Source organism: Tupaia chinensis, unplaced genomic scaffold (genome assembly GCF_000334495.1).
Source record: "Tupaia chinensis unplaced genomic scaffold, TupChi_1.0 Scaffold000600_1, whole genome shotgun sequence".
NCBI lineage: Eukaryota > Metazoa > Chordata > Mammalia > Scandentia > Tupaiidae > Tupaia > Tupaia belangeri.
The window spans coordinates 229400-236841 of record NW_006160117.1 but is presented as its reverse complement, the minus strand read 5'-3'; the positions used below and the strand labels follow the sequence as shown (position 1 = coordinate 236841).

Below are 7442 nucleotides of genomic sequence, written 5' to 3'. Positions count from 1 at the left end.
TACGCACACATGCCCGGCGTGAGTTTAAGCCACCAGGTCCGGGACTCGAACCGTGATCAGCTACATGGGAGTCCAGTGACATAGCCATTATGCTATGCTAACTGCCCATGTAATTTTTTTCTAATAGCTACATTAACACAAAAGAAATATAAAGCTTGGTATTTTATTTACCCCAAAATATCAAAATATTATATTTACAATATTTGAGGAATTTACAATATATTAAGATATTTTAATATTTCTTTTTTTAATATTTCTATATAAAGTCTTTAAATCTAGTGTGCATTTTATATATGTTGCACATCTCAATTCAGAAACTACATTTCTATCAAATACTTGCCCCATAGTTCTGTTTCATAAAATGTATATCAATAAGGTAGATTCACATACCAAAGTTCTTCTACAATTACTTAAAATAAACTGAGTCACGTGTAAGTTTTAAATGTAAATGAAATTAATTTAGTTTCTCAGTCACACCAGTCACATTTCAAGTATTCAAGAGGTTTGCATAGCTGGCAAGTGATGACTAAACTGGACAAAGAAGACCTAAAGAAATACAGCAGTAATTTAAAGATAGCCACTGAGGGGCCTGCAGGTGGCACAGTGGTTAAGGCACTGGATTTCCACATGGCCGACCGCACAGTTCAAGTCCCAGACCCAGTGGCTTAAAAATCATGCCAGGCACATGTGTATGCAAGCCCAAAATTCTGAGAGGAGAGTGGAGAAGAAGGGACTGTGGTGTGGCCATCCCCCTGGGGTGACTTCTCACTTTCCCTCTGTCTCTCTGCAGCGAGTGCACACACCCTATGGCAACACCTAAAAACAAAATGAAACAAAATATTGAAACCAAAAATTCGAACCTAATTGTTTATTAAAAGAAATATGCTAAAACAAAGCAAAGCAAATACATAACATGGTAGAAAAATCAAGGCATTAAAAACAGAAAACAAAAGAAAATCACAGATACTTATCATTGCAGATGACAGATGTCATATTAGTAACTGTAAACAGGTTAAACTTGTCCCACAAAAGAAAAAGATTGAGCCACAAAGAAAAACCCAATTTTGCAGTACATTTAGAGACACATCTAAAGCAAAATAATTCAGAAAGACTGAAAATAAAAGGACTGCAGTGCTATACCAGGAAATATAAACCAGAAAATAGGGAACTAGATCTGGATGTCAAGTAAGGTTGAATCCAGGCCCAAAAGCATTCAACTCATAAAACAGCAGCATTCTGTAAAGTTAAAGGGTACATCTCACCACGACGACATGTCTGTTAATAAACATCAAGCCTAACACTTTGCTTTATGACTATATAAAGCAAAAACTATAGAAAAAATATGAATAAACAGAATCATATTATTAGGAGAATTTAACTACTCTCATGTTTGCTCCATGACAAATTAAGTGGATGAAAATGTAAAGGTACAGAAAACTTAAATAACACAATTCATGTGGGAGACCTGCTACATCCCATTCTGTAAACTGAGATGAGAATTCAAGTCTCTTTTTGCTGCCCATGGAACATTTACAGGAAATGACCATATATTATGCTACAAAGTAAACATCAATAAATTAGAGAATAATTCAGACATTCTCTGATTATAGTGCAACGAAACTAAACATACATAAAATTAAAATATGCATCTACCCTAGAAATTTTAAAACTCCCTCAAACAACTCTTAGTTCATAGGAGAATAAAAATTTAGAGATGCAAAAGAACAGGGAGAAAAGGATCAAATATATACATCAGCTGCTAAAGCAGTGTTCAAAGGAATAACTATTGCCTTAAATACTAAAATAAACAACAAAATAGAAAAGAAACTAAGGAAATTTTAAAAAGAAAAATAAAATAAACTTGAGATTAATAAAGAGGAAATTAAGAAAGTCAAAGCAGATATTAAAAAGAAAGGGAAACTGAAGGGAGAACAAATAACAAAAGCAAGAAATAAAGGAAGATAGCCACAGAGAAAATTAAGACTTAAGATGAAATTACTATCACAAAATTGACTCAAAGCATCAGTAAGTAGGATAGTTTCCTAGACAAATATATCAAAAGAGACTCAAAAAGAAACAGAAAAATCTATACAAATTAATGCCACAAAATAGAGAAAGTTGTTAATGAGTAATAGTGGGTTGAAAAACTGTAGCATATATATATACTACAGAATAATATACAGCTATAATACATAGAGATCCTACTGTTCGACTCAAAATGGATGAATACAGATGAGTAAAGTGAGCCAGCCTTTGAAGGATTCACACTGTATATCCCCATTCAATTTGTACTGAGTATCTGTACTTTATGGCAGAGACTGAGAGATCTGAAGAGGTGATGGTGTAGAGGATGGGAGTGGATGCTAGTGACAGTAAGAGGAGAAAGTGGTTGGACAAGAGTGGGCGGTGGATGGTGGGTATGAGGAAAAAAAATGTAGACAGTTATGAAAGTTCAAGTGCAAATAATTGTTGAAGACTATAAATGATAAATTTATGTTTATAAGAGAAAAAAATCAATCTCTCTTTTTTGTACTGTCTGAATGATTTCTCAATAATGTACTGTTATCAGTAATTTATCTGTCACCAAAAGAGCACTTTCAAGTTTGAAACCATGTGACTATTATCTCAGGCCAAAAAGAAAACTTCATTAAAAAAAAAATCCCACCACTAGAAAATCAGCTCTTTCTCAGCAATCACTGGCGGCCACAGAGTTGGGCAGCTATGGCCAAAATTAAGGCTCAGGATTTGCGGGGCAAGAAGGAGGAGCTGTTGAAACACTTTGAAGACCTGAAAGTGGAGCTGTCCCAGCCGCGCGTTGCCAAAGTGACAGGCAGAGCTGTATCCAAGTTGTCCAAGATCTGTGTTGTCCACAAATCCATTGCCCGTGTTCTCACCGTCATTAACCAGTCTCAGAAAGAAAACCTCAGGAAATTCTACAAGGGCAAGAAGTACAAGTCCCTGGACCTGCGGCCCAAGAAGACCCGTGCCATGCGCCGGCAGCTCAACAAGCACGAGGAAAGCCTGAAGACCAAGAAGCAGCAGCGGAAGGAGTGGCGGTACCTGCTGCCCAAGTTTGCGGTCAAGGCCTGAGCGTGGGCCTCAGTAAAACGCAGACCTGGCAATAATAATAATAAAAAAAAAAAATCCCACCCTTTGGGACTTTCACTATTACCATTATAAAGTAACAGTCCATTTAGGACAATTGTTAATTCTTACTACACTTGTTGACTGTGTCACAGGCCATATTTCAAGTAAAGATCAACTTCAAGAAACTTTAATTATCTTACAGAGCAGAGAGAAATACTGGACACAAATGAGGGGGCCAGTAGATCAGACAGAAGACTATCTTATCCATGGCTGTGCTGCAGAACAACCTTGAAAGCTTCTAAAAATACCAATGCCATGTACCCCACCCCAGATCATCTCCATCAGAAATTTGGGGTATGAGGTCCTGGCTTGAAAAATCACTATCTAAGTGCTTTGAAACTGGCTTTCCAACAAAGAGAACCCCAGGGGACATTTTGCAATGTCTAGAGACATGTTTTTGACATATTGTCACAACTTGGTTGGAGGGTGTACTTCTGGCATCTAGTGGCATCTAGGGGTGTGGCAAAACCTCCCACGATACATAGGACAGCTCATATCAATTATATGGCCTAAAACATCAAGAGGGCTAAGGACACAAACCTCTGCTTTAAAACAAAATCATTGCATCTGAAGTAATAACCAGTTTCAGTCTTCACTCTTTTTTTTAAAGGTTTTTGTCATAGGGCACATGCACTCGTCAGAGACAGACAGTGAGAAATCACCCACCGAGGTGGGAGAGATGGCCATGCCACAATCTCTCCTCCTCTATCCTCCTCTCAGGATTTTGGGCATGCATGCACACATGCCCAGCATGACTTTCAAGCTGCCAGGTCTGGGAGTTGAACTACAATTGGCCATGTGGGAGTCCTCCACCTTAACCACCAGACCACCTGCTGGCCTCTCAGCATTCACTCTTAAACACAGGAAATAATCTCCTTATTTACTAAAGTGGGGTACACTAGCATTAGAAAGCTGTATTAGTGACCACAGAAACTGATTTATTTGTTGATGAGGTTATAACAAGTATTGTGAATAAAATTCTATATACTTCCTTTCTCTGGTCTCTGTCTAGTTATTCCAGTCAAAACTTAGTCCCATTTCTAAGCACCCAGGGAGAAAGGCATAAGGTTCAAAAACTGGCAGTCTTTGGGCCAACATGGTCCCTCCATCATATTTTGTTTGCATCAAACGTCTTTTAAAATATATTGAATTGGCCAAGTCACACTTGCGGGTGTTGCTAAGACACTGTGCTCTGCAGGCTGGGACCACATGGAAGTCGTGGGTTGCATTCTCAGTCCAACTTGAAGTCACAGTGCAGTGGTGTGTACCTGTAATCCCAGTGACTCAGGGAGTCTGAGGCAAGAGACTCAAGATACAATTAGGCCCTGTCTAAAATATATATAAATGCATATATAAATAAAATTAATTAATATAAATATTAAAATATATAAACGAATATTTATACAAGTTAATATAAACATTATAATTATATTAAGTTATACAATAAATTAATATAAATGAATTATGTATCATTATATATCATAAATGAATATGTATAATAAATTGGTCCCAATAGGCTGCCCCTTCTGGAGCCAGTCATATAGTAGGAGCTGCCAGTCAGCTCACTCAAGTACCTGCTGCTCCCCGTGTGGTCTTGGGAGCATGTGAGTTGGCCTTCCCATGCAATTTTTCCCAGTCATACAGGGGCAGAAAACCTCTTCACTCCTCTTCCTCTTCACCTTAAAAATGTTCCCATATCCATTCCTAATTCTCAAATCCCATATTACCTGCCAAAGCAGAATTTCTATCAAGAGACAGAACTAAGAAAAGCAGAAGCAGAGGGACCAGAAGATGGCATAATGGCTATGTCGCTGGACGCCCACATAGTCGGCTGTGGTTTGAGGCCCAGACCCAGCAGCTTGAAACTAATACCAGGTACATGTGCATGCATGCCCAAAATCCCAAGAGGAGAATGGGGAAGACGGGATTGTGGCATGGCCGTCCCCCAAGAGGTGATTTCTTGCTTTCTATCCCTCTGCCTCTCTGCTTCTCTGGCGAGTGAACATGCCCTATAGCAAAAATCTCTCTCCAAAAAAAAAGTAGAAGTGGAGATAGCCTTTATGTGACAACTCCCTTTAGTTGTTATGCCATTAAAAATAGGCTTATTGATTGTCACCTGATTTGTCTGATTCGTCTGGGTGTTATAAACTATGCTTGTAGTTTCTAGCAAATTCTACTATAATGATATGTATCTCTTCTGTGTGCTTCCTTATAAGGAAATGACTTAAATTATTATGTTTTTCTCTCTTATTACCCTACATGAGTGAATACCTCTGCCTCCCTAAAACAGGTCAGAAGACTTTTTTTTTTTTGGAGAGGTTTTTGCTATAGGGCGCGTGCGCTCGCCAGACAGAGAGACAGAGAGACAGAAAGTGAGAAATCACCCCCCAGAGGGGATGGCCACGCTGCAATCCCTTCTCCTCCATTCTCCTCTCGGAATCTTGGGCACGCACGCACACACGCCCAGCGTGAGTTTCAAGCCACCAGGTCCGGGACTCAAACCACGGTCAACTACGTGGGAATCCAGCAACATAGCCATTACGCTAACTGCTGGTTCCCCTAGGTCAGAAGACTTTCATGGGAAGTACAATAGCTTTGAAAAGATTTGGTAATTTTCTTTTCGAAAGTTCTTTTCCTTTGAAATAACAATCATATAGTTTTGAATTGTGCTTTAGAGATTACTGAGGCAATCCATACACTTTAGTAATGAAGAAAAATGATCCTCACGTGAAGTTTGGACATTTAGCCAAGGCCACAATCTGAGTTAGAAGCAGGGCCAGAATTAGAACACTTCTTTCCAGATACTGACTCCATAGGTTTTCCACAATAACACTATCCCCCTCAGTGGTTTTCCTACTTGAATTACATCTTTGCCAAGACCCCCTTAAAATACTGGTAGACACTAGCTACTACAGAAATAAATTCCCAAATTTCAGCCACACTTACCACTTACCACTCAAACTTTGATGGAAGCAACTGGGAGTTTGTGGAATCCTTTTGTTCTTCTTATTGTGAAGTAACCTGCCTCAGTTTACCCTAATGAAAGGTTGAGACCTTCAGAATCTCCCCTAAACCATAAATTAGAAATGGAAAACGTTCCCATGGACAGCAACAACAACATTTCCTAAACTCTGAAGGCAGAAACTGCCCCAAACCTCTAAAATTCTCACAAGTGGCAGAGATAAGTAAAGCTACTGAAAAGCTCTTAGCAAGTGAAGTTTAAGATGCAAAGATCAACAGCTCACTGAACTTTGACTTTCATCATCATTCTCTGGCAAACTGGTTTCTAAAATTTTCATTTGGTCTCAACTGTAACCTATTGATTTCCTAGCCCAGTTTTTGTTGTTGCTGTCTTTTTAAAGTATAGACATCTGCTCTTTGCATATCACGTCTTCTCCGAATGTTCTCCCTATTCTGCACTTTATTTTTTTATGCCCAATTGACACCATCCCTTGATATTTACATAAAATTCATTAAATGAACCAAGGTCCCATTATCTTCCCATGAGTGCTCAGGACATCTTGGCCACTCGATTTATTTTCCTTCAGGGATGCTGAGTTCCATTCTGATACCTGGGTGCACACTTTGTTCTACTTTCAGGTGTTTTACAGCAGAGCTCTCTCATATGCAGCAATGAGAGCATTCATCCTGCGGCACCACTCTGGGAAACACGATCTAGTTAACAGAAGGTGGAGGAATCTATTCCCATCTCAGCTAGGCCTCAGGCAGGTTGGAACCTGGGTCTACCGATTCTCCTATCACAATCCGTGAAAGCTTCCCCCAAGCCCATCAGACAGGAAGGAAGGTGGGTGGGTGGGTGAGACACCAAAGGAGAGGAGCAGCGAAAGGAGCTGGCACCGAGGCCAGAGTTGTATTAGACCCTGCTTTAACGTTAGGATCCCTCTCATCCGCCCTCCCCCCCCCCCATCTCTAAGGCGTTTGCAGTCCAGGCCTCTGTTTTAACATAACATAATAAAGACGACAGTTCGAATCCTACCACTCTGACCACGCAGCAACACCTTGGAGCAGAAAAGGGACAAAATGCCATTGCACAATTAACTCAGCCTCAAGGTGTTTCTAAGCAGCTCTTACCCAATCAAGAAAGCAATCTAAAAATAAAAATACTAATAAAGCGACCTACATTCTGTTCCTAAGTTTTAAAGGCGGTGAGGTTTGTGTCAAGTAGATTTGAAGCTGAAGATAGAAGGTCTAAGGAGTCCCGCCTGGGATAAGGGTCTTCGGACGCAGCTTCGGTGTCTCCGGGTAAGCCCCGGGCTAGGTGTGAGGGTGACAGG

General features: G+C 39.9%; 1 pseudogene; it reads left to right on the top strand.

Moving 5' to 3' along the window:
• Positions 1–2721: 2721 nt before the first annotated feature.
• LOC102482727 (60S ribosomal protein L35 pseudogene) lies at positions 2722–3090 on the top strand (annotated as a pseudogene).
• Positions 3091–7442: the final 4352 nt, after the last annotated feature.